Here is a 22,902-nt window from a genome sequence, read left to right as displayed (position 1 = left end):
GTGGTGTCCCTTGCCAGCTGCCACCGGCACAGGGTGGTAGCCCCGTCTGATGGGAAAATCAGCCAAACAGGCTCTATGTGCTGAATACAAAAGAGAGCCTGCCCTTCCCTGGGGAGGGGGCTAGTGGTTTGCACTCTGTGATACTGGCTGTGCCAGGGGTTGGTGGCACTCCCAAAACACCCAGGCCCAGTGGTGTAACAGCATTAGGCAGGGAGACCCCTGCCACAGGCCTCCAGGCTGACCTGGAAGCTCCCGGAGGCCAGAGACCGCAGGTTTTGTCTTCCCAACGCCTAGCACGGTGCCTGGGGCCTGAAAGGGAAGAGGAGATGCAACCAGTGCTTTTTAGATGAAGAATACAGAATCCAGAAATGGGCCCTCAACTCTATGGTCAACTAATATTTGACAAAGCAGGAAAGACTACCCACCGGAAAAAAGACAGTCTCTTCAACAAATGGTGCTGGGAAAACTGGACATCCACATGCAGAAGAATGAAACTGGACCATTCTCTTGCACCATACACAAAGATAAGCTCAAATGGATGAAAGATCTAAATGTGAGACAAGATTCCATCAAAATCCTAGAGGAGGACACAGGCAACACCCTTTTTGAACATGGTCACAGCAACTTCTTGCAAGATACATCCACGAAGGCAAGAAAAACCAAAAGCAAAACTGAATTATTGGGACCTCATCAAGATAAGAAGCTTCTGCACAGCAAAAGAAACAGTCAACAAAACTAAAAGACAACCTACAGAATGGGAGAAGATATTTACATATCAGATAAAGGGCTAGTATCCAAGATCCATAAAGAACTTATTAAACTCAGCAGCAATGAAACAATCCAATCGTGAAATGGGCAAAAAACATGAACAGAAATCTCATGGAGGAAGACACAGACATGGCCAACAAGCACATGAGAAAATGCTCCGTATCACTGGCCATCAGGGAAATACAAATCAAAACCACGATGAGATACCACCTCACACCAGTGAGAATGGGGAAAATTGACAAGGCAGGAAACCACAAATGTTGGAGAGGATGTGGAGAAAAGGGAACCCTCTTGCCCTGTTGGTGGGAATGTGAACTGGTGCAGCCACTCTGGAAAACTGTGTGGAGGTTCCTCAAAGAGTTAAAAATAGACCTGCCCTACGACCCAGCAATTGCACTGTTGGGGATTTACCCCAAAGATACAGATGCAGTGAAACGCCGGGACACCTGCACCCCGATGTTTCTAGCAGCAATGTCCACAATAGCCAAACTGTGGAAGGAGCCTCGGTGTCCATCGAAAGATGAATGGATAAAGAAGATGTGGTTTATGTATACAATGGAATATTCCTCAGCCATTAGAAATGACAAATACCCACCATTTGCTTCAACGTGGATGGAACTGGAGGGTATTATGCTGAGCGAAGTCAGTCAATAGGAGAAGGACAAACATTATATGGGTTCACTCTTATAGGGAATATAAAAAATAGTGGAAGGGACTATAGGGGAAAGGAGAGAAAATGAGTGGGAAAAATCAGAGAGGGTGACACAACATGAGAGACTCCTAAGTCTGGGAAACAAACAAGGGGTGGTGGAAGGGGAAGTGGGAGGGGGGATGGGGTGACTGGGTGATGGGCACTGAGAGGGGCACTTAATGGGATGAGCACTGGGTGATATGCTATATGTTGGCAAATCAAACTCCAATTTAAAAATTTACAAAAAACATAAATAAAAGAATGAATCCCATTCATGAAAATGAGTAACAAGTCTCATTTTCACCCTGGTCCCCCTGGCATGGCTGTACTAACATACGATAAGAAAGACTTCAAATCAAAAGAAGTTACAAGAGATAAAAAAATGTCATATATTAAGAAAAGGTTCAATATAGCAAAAAGATAGAACAATTATAAACATTTATCCACCCCTAACCACCCATCAAAATACAGGACGCAAACATGGACAGAATCAGAAGGACAACAGCTGTAGGATCATAGCTGAAGACCTCGATACCTCCTCCTAGCAACGCACAGAACCAGCAGACAGAAGGGAATAGGGGACGTAACACACCAGACACACACACCACTCGACCCGACGATAGAGTGCACGTGACTGTCAAGTGCCCGAGGGACACTTTCCAGGAGCAGCCGTGTGTCAGGACACCAAACAGGTCTCAACAGATTTCAAAAGTATCCTTTCTGACTGCAACAGGATGAAGTTAGAAACCGTGAGCAGAAGGAAGACTGGAAAATTCACCCCTTTGTGGAAATTAACACACTCTTCAACTACCAGTGGGTCAAATAAGAAACCACAGGGGAAATTAGAAAATACTTTGAGCCAAAAGAAGATGAACACACACCCTACCATAGCAAATGGGATCCAGTGAAACCAGTGCTAAGGGGGAAATTTCCAGCTGTAACTGCTTACCTTACACAAACACACACACACACACACACACACACACACACACACACACACCTGAAACTGACAACCTAACTTCACAACCTAAGGAACTAGAAAAAGAACAAACTTCACCTAAAGTGAGGAGGAAGGCAATGATAAAGATGAGAGCAGAGATAAACAAAATAGAGAACAGAAAAGCGAAAGAGAAAATGAATGGAACCAAAACACTGGCTCTTTGAAAAGATCAGCAAAGTTGGCAAACTCTTAGCTAGATGGACTAAGGAACGCAAGACCCAAATCACTCAGATCAGAAGTGAAAATGGAGACGTTATTTCTGATTCTACAGAAATAAAAAGGGTCAGGAGAGTGCTGTGAACCGCCCATGCCACAAGTCGGATAACGCCACAGGACCTACTGAGGCCGAATCCGAGAAAGAGAAAATCTGAAGAGACCCGTAACGAGTAAGGGGAATGAACGGTGACCAACTTTCCTCCTGACGGAGGAAAGGCCTGGGCCCGATGGCCTCGCCCATAAATGCTGCCAGACTTTTAAAGAACAATCCTTCTCAAACTTTTCTCAAAAACCAAAGTGGAGGGAATACTCCCTAACTCCTGTGGGGCCAGCACTGCCCAGGTACCAAGCCAGAGACGCTACAAGGAAACCACAAGCCCATCTCCCTGATGGCCACTGATGCCCAACCCCTCACCACAGTACTGGCCAACCAGATCCTGGGGCACGTGAAGAGGATCCTGCCCCAAGGCCACGTGGGATTTATCCCTGGACTGCAAGGACGGTTTCGCATACAGAGATCACTCAATGTGACGTACCACACATTACCAGAATGAAGGAGGAAACAAGTGATCATCTCACTAGATGCTGAAAAAGGACTTGACAGTAAAAACACCCTTGGCACCCCTGATTTCTGGAGCACAACCCCGTGCCTGGCCATGAGGGAAGCACCTTACAGCATCTGTCCCACATAATCCTCCAGACAACCCCAACAGGGAGGAATGAGAGTTATGCCCATTATAGAGGAGGAGGCAGCTGAGACCCCGAGTAAGGTCCCCATGTTCGCACCCTTGTCAAGCAACAGACCCAAGGCTTGGACACCATGCTCATGCAGCAGATAATAATAACCAGAGAAGCAGCCACAGAGATGGCACACGTGTGGATCACGTTTACAGTGGGCAGGCACTGGTCTTGGGGCAACCCTCACGACCACCCCACAAGGCATGTGCTACTGTTAGATTCCTTGTGTATAAGATGCAGTAGGGATGAGAAGAAGTGAAGTAACTGGTTCAAGGTCTGACGGCCAGTGAGGGGCAGGGTCCGCAAGCCCTCGTGTTAGAGGTTAACTGGACACTTAGGTAGTCAGGGCCAGGGTCCCCAGCAAGACAGCAAAAAAAGCCGGGACAGCTAAGATGAAAACACACTAGCATCCCGTTTTACAGCTGAGACAGGACCACAGTAGCATCCTGTCTAGCAGCCTCTGCAGAAGTGACTTTTGCAGAACACCTGAAACAATGCAGTCATGGAACATGGGTCACCACCACAAGCTGAGCCAGTTCGTCTCTAGCTGTCAGCCCTAAAGACCAGCCTGTGCACAAGAACCCGACAGGGAGAGTGGTGCAGGGACAAAGCCCTGACTGGCACACCTTGGCGGCCAACCCACAGGGGCCCACCTTCAGGATGCTCAAGGTAGTTCCACGGAAGAGCTTATATAAAAACCCCTAGACTTAAATGCCAAAAGGGCACCCCTCTTGGGTCCCCTCACTCTCCAGAAGCTTTATCCTGTCACTCCATAAACTTTGCTTTGCTGCCCACCACTCTCCGTCTGGTCTACCTCTCCATTCTTCACAGTGGCGTGACCGAGAACTGTGGGCGCTCAGGCGACAAGAATCCTGGGATGCTTAGTCACTGTCCTATACTGTCAGCCGAGGTGGGATCCAACCTCCCTCTAACTTACAGCCCGAATCATGGCGTGGTCCTTCCCTACACTGACCACACCGGAGGGCATGTTGCAAACTGCTTCGCGCAGAGGTGGTCGGCAAGGTGCTTCTGTAAAGGGCCAGACGGTAAAGAGTTGAGGCCCTAAGAATCCTCCAGGCTCTGCAGCTACTCCCCTCTGCCACTGCAAAGGCAAAGCAGGTACAGACTGCAGGTAATGGATGGGCATGGCTGGGTTCCAATCAAGCTTCATTTAAATAAGGAGCGAGCCGGCTCTCCCCTGCTCCCCTGCCATAATCTGTGGATCCCTTGTTTAGACCATAATGGGGCCACTTTCGAACCATCCAGGTCTCCTTTATTTGGAGACTACAGGCTGGGTAAGGGCCAGTCTGGCTCAGAGAACAGAAGAAAAGAAGAGCCCGATCTTTGCTTTCTGTACGTATGGATTCTAGAGGAGAGGGGCACTTCAGTCTGTTTCAAACTAGCTTCTCCAAAAATCCCCTGCTGGCCAAGGCCCTCATCAGCTGCTCTCTCAAAACCCAGTCTACAGGAGGGCGAGGTCTCGCTCAAGGCTGGGGATCAGTCCACCAGCCCCAGCAGGAAAAATCCCAGCGGGAAGAAGCCAGGCGGGGCGGGAGGGTGACTGCACACCTGCCGCCACCTGCATGCAGTGGGAGTCCACGTCGCCCCGCCTCAGGGGGCTGCAGGTCCTCCGTGTTTAAAGGGACCTGCATGGCAAGCCGGTTACTCAACAGAACTCTGTGAAGCTACCTGAGAGCAGGGCCTACCTCCTTGTCATCCCTCCCTTTTCTATTTTTTATTTCTCGGGAAGGCTACCAGAGTGTCTGCACTTGGTGACTTTTGAGGGAGGTGGAGTGTGTGTGTGTCTGGGCCCTGGAGTCTCGCAGAGCTGGCTACTAAAACCCAGTTCTGATGCTTCCTAGCTGTGTGAGCCTGGCACATGGCTCGACTTCTCTGAGCCTGCCTCACCTGTAATAACATCCCCAGAGGATGGATGGCAGTGGTGATAGTGAACAGCTGTTGACTGATGGGACAGGGACTATCCGTACAAGTTGTCACCAGGATTATTCCCTGAGGAATGACCTGTTGTGACGTTCCTCAGTATCTGGATTTCTGAGCCTGATCGATACCCCTTGCTACAGCTAATCCTTGGGATGTGCGTAGCCCTGAAATTCTTCACAAGGAGTGAAAATGGGTTAATTACCACCTTTCCCCCAGAAGCTGTGGGCATCTCATCGAGGAGGCCCTGCTCAATTCCCTGGCATGAGGCCCCCGGCGTGGTGAAGAGCCTGAGCTCTGGACTCCTGGCTCTGCCACTCATCAGCTGTGCGACCCAGAGCAAGTCATTACACTTCCCTGGGCTTAATTTTCCTGGCACCATTGAAAGGGTATTAAGTGAAGATCATTATAGCCGGAGCTCTCTTAAGAGCTGTAGTGACAAATAAGTGGACTCTCTCGTGAGCCACTGACCCCAGGGTCTGACACGGAATGAGGAATGGGAACAGATTAACAAAAGCCCGCTGAACCAAGGAATCCCTTAACGGAATTTCCTGGGATGATGTTTCTGTGCCATATAACTCTGCACATTAAAACTCCATCAAGTGCCCCAGATGGGAATCAGCCTCTGCAGAGTGAGGTAGAGAGATGGAAGTTTATAGCCTCCACAGCTGACAGATCCTTCAAGCTTTACCAGACAAGCCCCGTGACCGCTTCCCACCCTGACATTCAGCTCTCTGTTCCAGCAGTCTGGACACTGGCCACCTCATGTTGATGGGTCCCCCTTTCCTGACCCTGCCTGAACCAGCAGAGGATGCTGGTTCCCTGCTGGCGCGCCCTGCATGTGTGAAGGAATGGGGAGGTGATGGCTCCTGGCCTCTGATCCACACACATCCTTCCCCCGACTCTTATAAATGACAGAACCTTAGAACGTAGGACTGTGAACTTCTTTCCCAGGATCCCCCTTGGCTGTTGAGTGCAAACCTGCTTAAAGAACTTTGCCTCTGCTGAGGTGAGCAACAGTCACTGCTGTGGTGTTGGAACATGATGAGTCAGTTGAGCCCAGAGGTCGGGCCTCTGCTGTGAACTCTGGTGTGACGGGGCTCAGCCCCTTCCCTCCTGTCCCGGCTCCCACCACTGGATCTGTTCCTCCTCTGCAATGAGAGCACACCGGTTCTACCTCGGGCCCAGGACGAAGGGATGGGAGAGCCCTGATGGGTGGCAAGAGGACCTTCATCCTGGACTTCTGCATACGGAGTCCCTCCGGCCCCCAGCCTGGGAGAAAACTCTACAGCAGCAGACACACCTGGGAACCTACTCTACAAGCCCTGAGTTCATGAATTCATTCTGGTGAATATGACAAGATTGCTTTGCCAGGCAGAGGCTGGAGCACAACTGGAGATAGAGACGCCTGCTAGAGAGCGTTCAGGTATGCTTCCTGCTCCATTTGGAGTGACAAGCTGGGGATGTGCCCAGACACAGGATCCCATGGCTCAGGGAGGCGTGCAAGGCTGGCACCAAGCTGTCACAAGCTTCTTACACAAACACTTGACGCAGTAGTTGGCTGTGGTTCCACCCACAGCTGGGTGACAGACCCACAGGATGGACGCGTCTGTACACTCACCTTCCTCCTTCAGGGGACTGCCCCCTAACCATCAGGTTTGGTCCCTAAGTGGAGGTGGCTGACTGTCCCCCCTCCTTCAGCCCAGATCTGGCACATTCGGCTAATGGGATTCTATCCTCGAGGCCAGTCACTGGCTCAGAGACGAGACGACGATGCAAAGGTTGGCCCATCAGGATCGGCCCTAGAATTTCTGCTGGGCAGGATGTGCTAAGTGGCTGGAGCCAGTGAGAGGATGCGTATTCTCAGGACCTGTACCTGTAGGATCCATACGGGTCTGCAGCTTTCAGGGGCCATCGCTCCACCAGACAGAGAAAACCTGCTTGAAAACGAAGCCAACGCACAGGGCTGCTGCCAGCATTTGAACCCCTGGATCCAGCCACTGGAGCTATAGTCTCCCTGGGCTTTAGAGTTCCATGAACAAATGCTTCTTTTCAGCTTACGTGGATTCAAGGTGGGTTTCTGAAATTTTGCTAACCAGAGTCCCTTGTGACATATACCATGCTTCTGACACCTTCAGAGACTCAGTTAGCTCTGAGTGCCGATCGGGTGTTCGGACAGCTTACTAGACGCCTTTACTGCATCTTACCATTCGGCTGCTAACTTATTTTTTAAAGGAGCAGGGGATAGTACAGTGCTTACAAACACTGGCTTTAGTCAGAGCAACCTGGACCAGCGCGAGGGCTGTCCTCCCAACACTGTGCCTTCAGACAGCTCAAGCATATGCCTCAGGCCTGCATCCCAGTGCCAGCCGTGAAACCCACCGGCTGTGCCATTCTGGGCAAATCCTTCACTTGGTCTAGGTTCAAAGTCTTCCTCTAGGAAGTGGGAACAAGGACAGATCCCACGTCTCTTAGAGGTGCCGACTCAATGAGCTCTGTGTGCAAAATGCTAGCAAAGAGGCTAGTGAAAGACACACAGAAGGAGCACCAGGTAACACGGCTGAACCTAAAATGGTGGCTTAGGTTAGGAAGCGTCTGGGAGGAGATAGTACTGCAGGATTTGAGCTAACTGGTGATTAGGTCTATCTGTGCTTTGTTAATTAAAGAAAAAAGGTAAAGAAAACCAAAGTGGAAGTGCACACAGGAGCCCTTTCGGATTTATCAGACAAGCCAAGTCTCCGTAAATGGATCAAAAGGCATCCTGTTGGGGGAGCTCCCTACTGTGGGGAATCTGTGGAAAACAGCTTTGGTTCATTACAGTAAATATTCACCGGGCAACCATCATTTCCCAGCGCTGTGCTTCACGTAGGGACAAAGGAAAAGAGACAGAGCTCCTGCCCCCTGGACATTCACGTTAGAGGGGGCAAGAAATACTCATCACAAGTCAAGTCAGCACAAGGCCCTGGGTTCCATCATGGAGGGAAGCACGTATGGTGACCAGATTAAAGACAGGGACCCACACTCCCACCTGATGGCAGTGGTAATGGGTGTCAGGACAGCCAAAGGAGACTCCGTGAATCCAGAGACGTGGTCAGACTTGGTCTGCACTCAGGAGGGTGGTTAAAAACAGCCTGACCGAGTAGTTGTGGCCTGGGGCCCTCCCGAGTCATACCAATCTAGGTCTGAGATGCAGGCACCAACACTCACTCACTAAGTATGAATCCCTGGCCAAGTTCATTAGCCTCTCTGAGCCTCAGTTTCTTAATCTGTTAAAATGTGCCTAAAAATGGTAATTACCCTCATAGGGAGTATTATAAAAATTAATGAGGTAATTCTGGCAAACAGAAAGGGGCTCAATAAATGCTGACCCTTATAGTGACTAGCAACATCCCTGTTATTGAGTGTTCACTCCCTGACATAGTATGAGTTCACACAGCATATCCCTCCTTTGCATGCACAACTCTTCCATAATACTTTGGGGTAGAAAACACTAAAGAAGGGATTACAGATCTGAGTAAGAAAGCATAAGTGCCACCAAATCAGCTATGCAACATGTGGAGAATCATGAGGCAGCTATGGGCAGGGGGGGAGGGGTCTGTCTGGAAAGGAAATAATTGGGGGGTTGGGGAAGAAAATCAGAACTTGATGCACCATCAAAGCTGCAGTGAGTTCACCACCGTCCCCTCCAGGACCCTCCAAGCCTGGAGTCAAGGCAGCCTGACACTCAGAAATGGGTGTCATGGCATGGACAGGGCTCCAGTCCATTCAAAGAGCAGGACAGTGGCACTGAATCCTGGGCGCAGTGGTGGGGAAGGGGAGCCCAGGTCTCTCTCTTTTTCTTCTCGGGTCTCTCGTGCCTCAGTCTGCAGCCATCCTCAAGCACCCAGCACTCTGAGAGGGTGTGGTGGGAGGAACAATCGCTCCCCAAAGATGCCCGTGTCCTAATCCCAGTTATTCTTAAGAGGAACTTTGTAGATGTAATTAATTTAAAGATTCAAGATGAGGAGATGGTCCCAGATTTTCTGGATGGGTCCACGGTGGTCACAAGGTCTCCGTGAGAGGGAGGCAGGAGGGTGGAGTCACAGGACAGATAGAAGTGGGCGTCACCGTGACACAAGGGGCCCCAATGTGACAGCTCTAGAAGCTGGAAGGGGTGATGAAAGAGATTCTGGCCTGGAGCCCTGGGGAGGAGCCAGCCCTGCCGACACCTTGACTTCAGTCTCATGAGACTGACCTTGGACTCCTGACCTCCAGGACGGTAAGAGAAACAACTCCAGAGTTTGTGTTGATTGGTTTCAGTGGACACAGGAAACGGGCACAGGGGGAAATCTTCCTCTCGCATCAGAAGAGCTGTGGTCCCGAGACAGCAGGCCAGACCCTCAGTGCTTCTTTCCTCTCTGTGTCCCCTCCCCTTGGCTCTGAACACGGGAGTCTGTTACCTTTGACACCTTTACTCCTTACACAAAAGTTTACTCAAAATGAACCACAGATCTAACCGTAAGATCGTAAAATTTTTAGAAGGAAACCTGAGAGAAATATCTTTGTGACCCTGGTTTAGACAAAGAGTTCTTAGGGCACCAAGAGCATAATGGAAAAAAACCAAGAAACTGGATTTCATCAAAATCAAAACGTTTTGTTGCCCACCAGATACTGTTAAGAAATATGAAAAGACAAGCTACAGGCTGGGAGGAATTATGTGCAAATTACCTATGTGACAAAGGGTTTACACACAGAATATATAAAGAACCGTCAAAACTCAACAGAAAAAAACCCCACAATTTTTTAAAAATGGGCACAAAACTTGAAGAGACCTTCCCCAGAGAAAAGATATGGAAGCCAAATTAGCACATGAAAAGGTGCTCACTATCAGCAGGCGGTAGGGAAATGGCATCTAGGGCCACGGGAGACCTACCACACGTCCTTCAGGACCAGGACGGCCAAGCTAGAACACCGGGATGGGAGGGGTGCCCCCACATGCGCAGCACCTGAAGCCCTCAGCCGCCCGGGGACCGGCTGCCACTTTCTTACACTTACATAGGAGCTCGCCATCCCACTCTTGGGTATTTGCCCTAAAGAAATGGAAACTGTAGTCCATGTAAAAAGCACACTAATGTTTGTATTAGCTGGAAACTGTCAACACCTGGAAGCAACACGAGTCTAGTGAATGCATACTGTGTGGCATTTCCACGTAACGGAATACTCCTCAGCACAAAAGGACCAGGCCCCTGGCACGCCTAACCTGCGTGCATCTCAAAGGGATGGCGATGAGTGAAAGCAGCCAGTCTCCAGAGGTTACTGTGTGAGTCCATGGAGGTGATGTTCTTGAAAAGACAAAGCCATAGTGACAGAGGAGAGATGATGGGTGGTTGGCAGGGCTTAGGGCCAGGGAGAGTGCGACCACAGAGGCACAGCACGAGGGAGAGTTTTGGGGTGACGCAACTGTCTGTATCCTGAATGGGATGCTGCCGGTCGCTCAAACCTATACATGCATTAAGATGCACAGACCTCCACTCCAGACAAAAAAAAAAAAAAGCTACTTTTACTGTATGCCGATTTAAAAAAAGAGATATTTTGCAAAGGCAAGGCAAACAGGACTCAGGGCAGTACATCAAAGGTGCTAATGCGGCCCTCCCTGGAGCACAGTGTGGAGTAAGTCCCACTCTTGATTCGTGGGCGGCCAGGGAGGTAATCACTGGCCTCCTTCCGCCTTCTTGAAATCTCATTCACCCTATAAATCTCACAATTGTGCACCCTCTACCCACTCTTCCAACCCTCGCTCGCACACTTCCACCTCCTACTTAGAACAAGTTACTCATCTGTGCTAGTTGCAGAAATGGTCCCTATCGCCCACCGCTCTGCACCTTGTCCCTTGCGCTGCGACTTTGTGGGGCCCTCCCTCTCTGGCCCGGGCCTCTGCCTGGAGATTGCTGCAGCTGATGGCATGTCAGCAAACACGATGTAGTCGAGGTCAGAAAGTGCCACCGGGGCTGGGCTTTCCCTGCTCTCGCTCTGCCGCATGTACCCTGGCAACCTCCCCGGCTCCCGCAGGCCCACTATTCCCAGGCAAGGCCATCCTGGAGCAGCAGCCAGCAAGCCGATCCCCAAGCGTGGAAGCTGGCCTCCCAGCCCATCGCCCAGTACGCCGCGGCCACTGACTGCCACAGGTAAACCCCCACAGTCCTGACGTGGCAGGTAGGTGCCGATACCTAACCCAATGGTCACCATTCCCAGTTATCACGGGTCTTGCCTAATGGGTGCGTGGAAGTGCCACATGTGGGTGCCCTGGCCCACTGAGAACGAAGCGATGGCATATGGATCACACTATGTGGGACAAGACAACTTGGCCGGCAGAGTGCCAACTTCCTGTGTGCTGCAGTCTCACCTCCTCAGTATCAGAGAACTTTTATTACCATTATTTCTTTACTAACCCCAAAATAGGATGGAGGTTATTGTGCCCAAAATAACCTAATCTGCTTCCCGGGCTCCACACTGAATTTTCAGATGCTCCGATGTTTAAAAATAAAAGACAGGAAGTAGGACAAGCAACTGTAATACTATCTAAGCTGCCAACTCAAATCATTTTGGGACTAAGTGAGAGTCTGAACAAAGGATTAAGTGAAATGCAACCAGAGCTAAAATAAGACCCCTTGGAGAAGCTCCTACTGGGTGACGCTGCCTTTAATCTTCTCGCCAAACCAAAGAGGTCTGTGCTACTGGCCCTGTTTTATAGACAGGGAAACTGAGGCACAGAGCGGTCAAGGTCACATGCCTGCTAGGTAGTACAGCTGACATGTGAACTGATCCAAGGTCTTGCTCTTTCAGTTCGGTACCAAACTGCCATTGTTCATCCTATGAGAAACTCAAAATAGAGCTTGGGTTTATCTATTAAAAGGAAATCTGACCATCTGTCAGATAGAATAGTCTACTGATAGTCTACTGGGGTGCAGAGAAGGTCTGCTGTTCTGGGGAATCTGGCACTTGGCAGCCTGGTCTCAGCAATTCTGGGCTTGGCCACTGGGATGCCCTCTTCGAGGTGCTAAGATCACAGAGCCTCAGCTCCCCGGATCAACTTTACTGATAATTTGGAAATAAGAGAGTAACTGTGGTGGGGAGACTCAGGAAGATTCATGTCTCCCCAAATTCCTCAGTGAGTGGGCTTGCTGGGTGTTGCTCTGAAAGCCCTGGAGCTCCAAGGTCTGTGCTGGTTCTAGGGAACGCAGGCGTGAGCTGTCTAGACTCTGCCAACAGCTGAATCAGTGATGATTTTTCCTGCAGCCACAGCCAAGTGCCTACCATGCACTCAGCATTCAGTGCTTCGGCACCGTTTTGTTAAATCTCTGAACCAGCCTTCCGAGGGAGGGGCTATTATCAGTCCCGTTTTACAGATGGGGAAATCAAGGCACAGAGTCCTTAAAACGTCTAATGTAAGATCACCAAACTGGGAGATGGCCTGGCCTTGGAACCCAGGCCTGTGGGACTGCAGCCCTTTCTCTTAATGACAATGCCACTCTGTTCATACCTTTCATGTGAAAGTCCTAAAATGATCTGCATCCCAAACTCTGACAGAATGGCTTGTTTCCTGTTGCGTTAATAATTTCTCAACCTGCCTTCCCATAACGAGCTAGTGAGAAAAACATCCAGAAGTCCGTCACACCAAGTTCTCATGTGTAAAAAAGAGAAATCAAAATGAGGAATTCACTTGATGGGATGAGCACTGGGTATTATACTATATGTTGGCAAATCGAACTCCAATAAAAAAATATACAAAAAAAAAAGCAAAAAAACAAAATGAGGAGTTCTTTTTCCTCAGTCCATGACCTGCTTTACCTTCTGAGCGATGCTTGCTAAGCCAGCTGATGGTGTGCTCAAAGGACAGTGTTCCCAGGGCCGACGCAGGTTCTCCTTCCCACTTAAACATCCTGGGTATATTAGATTTGTGCAGGAAAAAAAGGGGCCGCTGCCCATGAGCAGACCAGGGAGGAAGGAGATGGCTAGGAAGTGTGTGGTGGGCAGGTAGCTAAGACCGCTTTCGTCACCTGGGTTGAAGCCCCCGTTCGTGCTTTAACCTCTGGGCCCCATCTCTAGGTCTTTCTGCAATATTTACTTGGGGAGTTAACCCCAAAGAGGGGAAAATGGATAGGACCTTGGGCAGCACCAACCAGTGGCCCCATCACTGACACTTGCAATGAGACCACAGCAGGGGCAGGTTTAAAGCCAGGGACCGGAGGGGCACCCCCTCCGGAGGGGAGGCAAGGTGACCGAGCCCAGGCTTCCTTTCCTAGGGACACTAGCACCCATAACTGGCAACTTGGAAACCCCTTGTCATGAAGATGGTTATGAACACTCTTAGCGTGTGCTCCATTCTGACATAATGGTGACCAAGAAGAGAGGCTGCAGAGCCCATGACTCTGTTCACGTCCCAGTTGCGAGACTACAGCCAGGTCCCATCACTGGTGGAAGCTCCGATTCCTTGTCTGACGGCAGGGACAGGAACGCTACCCTCAAAGGGGAGATGTCAGAAGAGCTCCTGGCCTCACGTCTGCTTTCTTCCTGGCCGTGGAGCCACAGAGATTTACAGCTAGTCTCGTAAGAGTCGATGACAGACCAGCTTCTTCAACAGGATCAGGGGCTCACCATGTGGGCACTACGGCCACCATGGGTCAGAAAACTCTGTTTTGAGCGGCTGTCCTGGGCACGGGAGCAGGTTTAGCAACACCCTTGACCTGTACCCGGCTAGATTTTAGTAGCATGCCCCCCACCTTGTGACACCCAAAGCTGTCTTCATTCACTGTCAGCAGTCCCTGGGGTTGGGAGGCAACAGAGCCCCCATCTGAGAACCTTAGGGGCACAAGGAAACCCAGCAGGGCTCAGCAGGGCAGGGTACTGAGTAGGAAAATCTGGCGATACCAATAGAAACATAAGAGAAGGGACGACTGTGGCTGCTCTGCTTGAAACCCCTTGAGGCAAATTTTACTTGTGAACAAGAGCTGTTTCTTGGACTTAATAAGGGAAAGTACCAGACTTCCTTTTCAACCCTAATAACCTGTGACCAATTCCCCAGAATAGACACAACTGCCCTCCAACGTCCCACAGTTCTTGGTGAGCATCTAGAAAGCAAGCCCCAGCATGACTGTGCTCCTTTTCTGTAGGTAAACAAGTGCTGCCTCCAGGCACACAAAGAACTGCCATAGAGAAGGTGGGGAGGACTCGGGCAGGCGGCTGGCCCGCAAGAGCCAACAGACGGCTGGTTGCAGAGCCCTCTCTGGGGATCCAGGGCCTGCCACACAGGCTGAGGGCAGGTGGACGGGCTGCACTGGGATCCCCAGCAGGCATCTCCCACCTCTGGACTGACCCGATGACCCATCACCGGTCGGGGCCCGTGCTCAGGCAAGCTCCGTCAGGACTCCCGGGGCTGCTCGGTCTTGAGGGCTGGTTGGTGGTCAGAGCTGCCCTGGCCAGTATCTGGTGGTCAGTGTCCCCTGGGATCAAAGGGGTTACTACCCCCTGCCCCCTGCATTTCTTCATGTGCTGAACAGGTGCATCTAATGCAGGTCCTGTCTGCCCTGGAAGCCTTCTGATACATATAGTGGCCTGCACGCACACCCCACCCCGCCCCCCACACAAGTGAGTTGACAGCTAATTTTAAAATCAGAGTTTATAAGGAGATAAGGGTTTCTACCATCTGGAGAATTCGAAGATCTGGCCACCTGCAGATCGGCATACTAATAACCTACTGGGGAGAGTAGCTGCCCACCTCTCAGCTAGGATCCACACCCCTCCCTGAGGTCACACCTTACTCACACAGGGTTGAAAAGGAAGTCTGGTACTTTCCCTTATTAAGTCCAAGAAACAGCTCTTGTTCACAAGTAAAATTTGCCTCAAGGGGTTTCATGCAGAGCAGCCACAGTCGTCCCTTCTCTTAGGTTTCTATTGGTATCGCCACTCACACTTACACACGTTACTCACTTAAATGACCTGCCTGGGCCTACGGGCATCTGGGTTTGCCACCATCCCCCAGTTGAGGGGTAAACTTGGGGACGTTCCTTCTGCTCTGTGATGGAGGGGAAGGTGCCATCAACAAGCAAGATGCTGAGAGATCACAGGAGGGGACCCCCCCCCCCGCCATTTACTTCCCAAGGTGGCACACTGCCCCTTCCCCCAATAATAATAATGGGGTCAGGTGTGGAGGTGAAGAACAGTGACAAAGGCTGCAGTGGGAGAGGTTCTCCTCCATACAAGCCTGGTTGTGGTCCCTGTGAACTTGGGGTGACACGTTAGCGCTTCACCCCCACTGCGCTGGGGCTTTGTTTGGACACATCAGAAAGGGGCCAAAGGCTCCGCGAGCCCAAATGGCCTGTGTCTAGGTTATTCTAGAAGCAAAGGGCATGGTTCCAGAAGAGGGGCTGCAGCACTGAATTTCCAGGCGGAGGCTGTGAACTATGTCAAGTGCTTTGCAAATGTAAAGCGCTTCTCCCTCGGGCAGGACAGCTGCCAAGGGTCCTCCTCAGCCTCAGGCAGCCGCTGGTTCCAGGTTCCAGCTCCCAGCTCCCAGAGAGAGGCCACCTGTCGGAGGTGCCACACGTCTAAGCAGGGCTGTGGAACTGAGTCCCATCCCCACCCGGAGGCGTGACAGGCGGGCTGGGGCTGGCGAGGGCGCTGGTTCCCTGTCGCTGCCCTGGATGACTTGTTCACAGCGCTCTCCCCGATGAGGGTGACGGGGATGCCACCACAGTTGTACCGCACCACCTGCTCCGTGGGTCCTTCGCCAACTTGGCAGCCGACGAAGAGGACGGCTTGCTATTCTTACTGCTCTGGGCCGGGGTGCTAATTTTGCAGCTCCCGCGTGCAGAGGGAGGCTTCTTTGGGAAACACCCCATCCTCACGACCCTGACCCCACCTTTGTCCGAGTTTCCTGCCTCCCCCTCTTGCTGCTTCGCTGGCTCCGCAGGGCCTGCCCCTGTCCCCCACGTTCGTTCATCCTTCGTGGTCCCCTCCTCTGCTCTCCCGTTTTGCTGTGCATCCTTCCCCACATCCGTGGGCACCAGTGCCAAGTGTGTGTCAGCAGACTGCATCCCAAGGAGCGTTCCCTGATTCCTGCAAGAGAGGACTTGCTGGGGTTGGAGAGCCAGAAAAGCAGGATTCCCTGGGCATTCTTGGCAATTTCCCAAATCACAACTTGTTCTTCCCATACTCCTAACGTGCTTTGTACTATTTATTACTGTGGAAATCTAAAAAGATTTGTTTCCCTAAATAAGAAACGGTGAGTTTGGGGATATTTACGGAGAACTGCAGCCTCGAGTGAGCACCCCAACACTGGCCAACACCGGCGCGCACTCCCGGGGCTGCTCCTGTGATAATGCAGCGGGTCCCTACCAAGGTCAGCAGCACCACACAGAGGTGTGGGTCGAAATCACTTACTGTGCTTCCAAAACTTACTTCTGGGAATACCATTCACATCAAGTACTATGCACACAAGCTTATTAGTATTTATTTTATTTGCAGAAATGACTCATTGTTTGCAGCAGACGGAGCCAGGAACACACACTTAAAGTGTGGCGGCAGCTAAAAGCAAGCCTGACTAATTAGACCGTGACCACTTCTCTCCTACCAGTTCCCGCCTTGGTTCCTAGAAATGTCGACCTTAACCACCTCCTCGTGTCAGCTCTCCCTGCTTTTCCTTTTGCCTCCTCAGCCGGCATGGATTCCTTCAAACCACGAATGCTGATTGCCGCACTTTAATTTCCAGAAGAGAACTGCAATACTTTCTCCCGATTTCCTGACGGATTTTTCTTGAGATTGGAATATATATGTTTCCTGAGAAATGCCAGGAAGGAATTTCTAGCTGATGTGAAGCTCAGAAAGTGCAATCCTTGGAGACGCTCATCCCTTTCTCTTCCTGGCTCCCAACTCCCCTTCAGGACCAAACGGAGACCAGTTTCTAAACCTAATGCTTTGTTTTCACCTTGTCTGCTCCCAAACCAGCTTCTCTTCTGTCCCCTTGGCCATCAGTTGCCCAGACATTCATCCTGAAACACTTGGCATCATCCAGTTCAGGCTGGCTGCCACTGTTTCTCTGGGTTACCGTGAAAGCCACCCTGCCATTCCTCACCGATCCACTCTTCCCCTGCTTCCACTGCCCCCACTACCCGCAGGGCTGCCAGCATGATCCTCCTAAAGCTGACCTGAGCCCAAAGGGGCCAAAGGCTCCGCGAGCCCAGATGGCCTGTGTCTAGGTTATTCTAGAAGCACAGGCATCCCTTTTGGAGACAGGACAGAAGCTCCCTCAAGACCTTCTACCTCAGGTCCCAGCCTTGCTTTCTAGGGCATCCTGACCACAGGGGCCCACCCCCCTGTTCTTTGGCTACAGTAAAAAGAACATCTTTTCTGCCTATCAAAACTCTGCATATCGAATTGCCATAAGAGGGTGGGGTTTAGTGACATCTATCAACATTTTTAAATGCACCTGCCCTCTGAGCCAGAAGGGCTTCTAAAAATCAATCCTACGGACCTAGGTGTCAAAATGTATACCTACTGCAACATTCCTGGCAACACTGTTTGACGGAGAAAAATCTGGAAGCCTCCTTAAATGTTCCAAGAGAGCAAGGGTAGATAGAATACGTTATGAAACAGACATTGCAGTGGATACTGTGTGGCTTTCACCAGGAACTAGCCAGCTTTAGTCAATGAAAAAGGCAAACTACAGAACACGGTCGAGTCTGGCTTTGACTTACATAAGTATTAATGATTTCTACAGGATTACATAAGCAGCTGACAGTGATCACGGGGGTCGGGGGTGGTGAGGGCACAATACTCAGTAGAGTGACATTTCCTTCTTAATCTCCTATCTTTCTGTGGGTTCATTTTTTTTTTTTTAATACCTTAAGTTTATCACTTCCTCCAAAACGTCTGCTCCCCAGACTCTCTTCCCCGTGCTTCCTTTCTGCTGGTAAAAATAGTTACGCCCGTACATGCTTACTATGGGCGAGGCGCTATTCTAAGGGCCTACATATAGGCCCTCACAGAACCCTCAGGCCCCACCCCCCGAGGTAGATGCCACTAACACCTCCACTGTACAGGTGAAGACACTGAGGCCTGGGAGAGCTTGTGACTTGCTCAAGCCATGCAGACCATCAGTTGCAGAGCTGGGATACAAACTCAGCAGGGTGACACATAATGAGGCACTCAGCAAGCTTTATTGAATGAATGAATGAATGAATGAATGAATGAATGACATGTGGCCTTATAATATCATGTTCCACACATATGCTGGCCCCCAAGACCAGGTCCAAGTCTCAGTCATCTGGGTAATACTCCTTGCCAACCTCTCTACCAGCCCAGGGGCCTGCACAGAGTCGGTGTCAATAAATGTGTACTGACTTGGGGGCATCTCCACCTCTGCCTGGCCTGGCAGGATGCTGGGCATATTATAAAGTACCCTCATGCCCCACAGCCAGCCCTCAAACACATCGGGGGCCAGTCACTCCTCTCCTGCCCTTCTCATCACCTTGGCCAAGATGCCAACTCCTACCTGGAGCCTCTGAAAGCCTCCCCACCCGCTCCTCTCCAATTTCACTCTCTATCTCACATCCGGAGTGAAGTTTTAAAAATGCAAACTAGGGTCATTATTCACCCTCCAGCTCCAAACCATTCAATGTCTTCCCAACTCTTTTAGAATAAAGCCCAAAGTCCCTGTTATGCCCTCCCTCCCCCGCCCCCTTCCACTCCCAGGCCTCATATGATCTGGCTCTAGGTGAGCTCTCCAGCCTCACTCCCTTGCACTCTCTGTTCTGGCCACTCTGGCCTTAATCTGACACACCAGATTTCCTTCCTGGCCCCAGGACCTTTGCACTTACTCTTCCCTCTAACTGCCACCCTTCCCCCAGAAGTTTGCAAGATCATCCCTCAGAGAAGCTGATGAGGTCCTGATCATCTGATGGAAAACACCGCCATGTGACTCCAGCTCTGACTCTGCATTAACTTTCTTCAAAGATCTTATTTGGCAGCATGTATATTTATCTTTTTTTTTTTTTTAACCTACTCCATAAAGGCAGAGGTTTCTTTCTTTTTATTTTCTTAATCTGTCTTCTGTTTTGCTCTCTACTATAACCCCAGTGCTTACTGAGTGAGTACTTAGTAGGTACTCTGTTTCAGTGACTGGATGAAAATGTTTGCTGACTGCAAGCATTCATTGAGGGGGATGTTCTATGCATCACTCAAGCAGAGTGTCTGTCCTAGACGTATCCCAGCATCTCCCACTTCTTCTGGAACCTGTTAATGCCATACCATCCTCTCCCCCGCTCCCTCTTCTCCTTCTCCTGTGAAAGTGACCTCTCCCCGCTCCCCACAAACAGAAAGAGATGGCAAGTGGAACACGATTACTGAGTGGTGGGATGTCTGCAGGACAGAGAGGCCATCTCAGTAGTAGAGAAGATTAGCTGGTGCCCCTGTCACTTTCAAACAGAGGGACCCATTCCCATCTCTTTGGGCCGGAGCTCCTGGAGGATCTGGAGGGCCAGCACCTCTTCCACATCTCTTAACAGCAGCCCCGGAAGTCACTTGGCTGGGCTGGAGGTGATTAGATGGCATTTAAGGATCATCTCCCCAGGGTGAGCGACACATCAGCAGGTTCCCCAGGGCAGGCCCGGAGTCACTGTCCGGAGCTCGAGTCCCCAGCAGGAGAAGGAGGATGGAGACGCTGGCTTTAGGAATAATTCAGACAACTCTGGGCAAATCACTTAAATTTTCTGGGCCTCTAGTTTTACACTCGTAGGGACAGATGGATGTTTGGCTGAATGAAGAGACAAAAGAGAAGTGTCCATGGGGTTTTTCAATAAGGATTCTCTCCTCTTTCTCACAAGTCTCATGATTAACAGCAGCCATCACAGAGAAGACACTGTGCTGGGCTCTCTCACCTGCCCTCACTTAATACCCTAACTGATCAGTGGCCCTGGTACTGCTACTCTTCCCCTTTTACACTTTATAACACGAGACACAGAGGCCAAATCCTTGCCCAGGGTCAACTTCCTCCAGTGGTAGAGCTGGGGAGTATCGCGGATTCCAAATTCCCCATCCTTTCTATTTGGCTACCAGGGATCTCAAACTCACCTGCTCTTGAGGGCCTGGTAGCTGATGTACATCAGTGAAGCAAGCCGAAGGGAGATGCAAGACAGGGTGGTCAGAAAGGCACCAAGCTGGGGCATGCTCATCTCATCATTGGTCACTCCACATTTATATTTTACTTTTAAAGTGCTGGTCCACACCTAGCCAGTCTGCTGAGTTTTGGCCACACGTTAGAGATTTCTCGAATAGGGTCTGTACTCCTTTCTGGCACTCGGACCACGCTGAAGACTGTTGAGCTTGGAAGGTTGGGGTTAGTCCGCGAAGGCAGTGTGAGTTAAAAGTCCCCGGGAAGGAGCTAAGTGATTTCTGTTAGCGGCAACTTTGCAAAGTGAAGTTCTCCAACTTAGGATGCGGGTTCTCCCTGGTGCACAGGCTGGGGGGCAAATCATCCCTGAGCTAAACCTCTGCCCACAGGGAGAACACGGCACCTCCAATATCAGCAAAAAATATATCCAGCAGCTTTAAGAGTAAATGCAGCAGCAGATGGGGTGAAGGGGTGGTTGCAATATCGACCACATCTTTTTTTGTTTGTTTTGTATCTTATCTTTCCATTTTATTTATTTAAAAATTTTTTTATTGGAATTCAATTTGCAAACATATAGCATAACACCCAGTGCTCATCCTGCCAAGTGCCCCATCTTCTGCTGCAAATTCAATGGGGAATTTGTGCTGTGACCTACATTACCCCAGCCCCTGCCCCCGTAACTTCCTCTCCCCTTCAAGAACAGCAGAACACGATGTATTTCCCAAGGATGAATTACGGTGTAGAAAACATTTTAATAATGTGCTAAATGACAGCACAACAAATCATTGAAGCCTTCACCGACTTGTGGTCCAGTTCTGCGGAATGAATTCTTAGATGCCAAGCCTCTCTCATTAACGCACTTTCAAAAGAGCACCTGACACCCCCACCCCCCAGGGTCTGCTAACATCTGTCCCGCGCCACGTCTTCGCGCCCACCTTTCCCTGAAATGCTGGGAGGATGCGAACATTGAGCTCCCAAGGAGGAGGCTGTTGGGGAGCACTCGTCATCAGCTCCCAATTTTGGGGACATACTAAGGTCCCCACCTGACGCGCAGAGTTCAAAATGGAGAAGAAATGGCCTGCGTCCTACTGTCCTGCTGTCAAACTCGGACGGCTGCGGGCATTACCAAGGAAGGCAATGGGAGGCGGGGAGATTGGGAGAATGAATTCAATCAGCTGATTCTTCGACTCTCAGGTTGTGCAGGTGTGCAGAATGCCTGGAAGTCATGGTGCCCCTTGCAAAACAGGTGAAATACTGACACACTGAAGAGAAAAAAGCCAGAAATGTGCATGCAAAAGCAGGTCCTGTTGGATATGGATTCCAGGCTGCAGAAGCCCCAAGGTTTTAAGGAAGATGGATGAAGGAAAATGAGCAAATTCTACCCACTTGCTTTGATTCCCCTGCCCACCTTCCCTCTCCTGCCCCAGGCTGGCAGGTACCACCTTTAGGAAGTTCAACAGTGGGTCAGCTCATAGAAGAGTCTGGTGTCCCATCCCCCCTATATGGAGAAGCTGTCTGAGCGGTGGGTGAGACGCAGCAAACTCAAGCACCTAGTGGGGGCCACACAGGTAATGCAGGGGAGTGTGTGAGAAAAGAGCCAGATGCCAACTGCAAATGGCTGGGAAGGCTCGCTCAGAGTCCAGAAGACGACAGGAGTGGGGGGTCCCAGTGAGGGCAGGGCAGCGCTGTCCGACGGCAGCCAAGTGTGGCTGAGTGGGAGGGGATGGGCCTCCACTGCTGTCACAGAACACCAGTGACTGGGTGGCTTAGGCAACAGACATTTATTTCCCACTCTGGCTCTGGAGGCTAAAAGTCCAAGATCACAGTGCTGGCAGATTTGGTTCCAGGTGAAGGCTCCCTTCTTGGCTTGCAGATGGCTGAGTTTCACTGTGTCCTCACGTGACAGAGAGACAGAGAGGGAGAACTCTGGTGCCTCTTCCCCTCTACTTATAAGGGCACTAATCCCATTACATCACCCTTGTAACTTCCTCTAGACCTAATGACTTCCCCAAAGCCCTATTTCCAAATACCATCAGATCAGGGTCAGGGCTTCCACACATAAATTTTGGGAGGACACAGTGTTCAGTCTATAACAGGACATGACCCATTCTGATACTTGATTTTTTTTTTTTTGGACACTAATATTTTGATGTTGCCATCACTTCAATTAAGATAAATAAATAACAAGACCCCATCGGACTGGTCAAATAAAACAGGGCAGAGAGGCAGGCTCAATCCATAGGCCGCAGGTTTGTCCTGAAACACGGGATATGGTACCAAACAGCCTGGGCTCACCACGTGCTGGCTGGGTAAACCTGGGGTCAGCAGGTAACCTCTCTGGGCCTCACCCTCCTCGGCAGCTTTGAGGAGAACCTTATGAAATTGCCATTTTACTGGCAACTTTCT

The 22,902-nt window shown here is 50.5% G+C and overlaps 1 protein-coding gene across 1 annotated transcript in view; it reads right to left on the bottom strand.

Annotated features, from left to right (window-relative positions):
• The window catches only part of SNX29 (sorting nexin 29), a 528,280-nt gene that overhangs the window by 32,232 nt on the left and 473,146 nt on the right, over positions 1-22,902 (bottom strand). The window lies entirely within an intron of this gene.

The sequence above is a fragment of the Canis lupus genome, chromosome 8 (assembly GCF_048164855.1).
Source record: "Canis lupus baileyi chromosome 8, mCanLup2.hap1, whole genome shotgun sequence".
NCBI lineage: Eukaryota > Metazoa > Chordata > Mammalia > Carnivora > Canidae > Canis > Canis lupus.
This window is presented reverse-complemented; position numbering and strand designations above follow the sequence as displayed.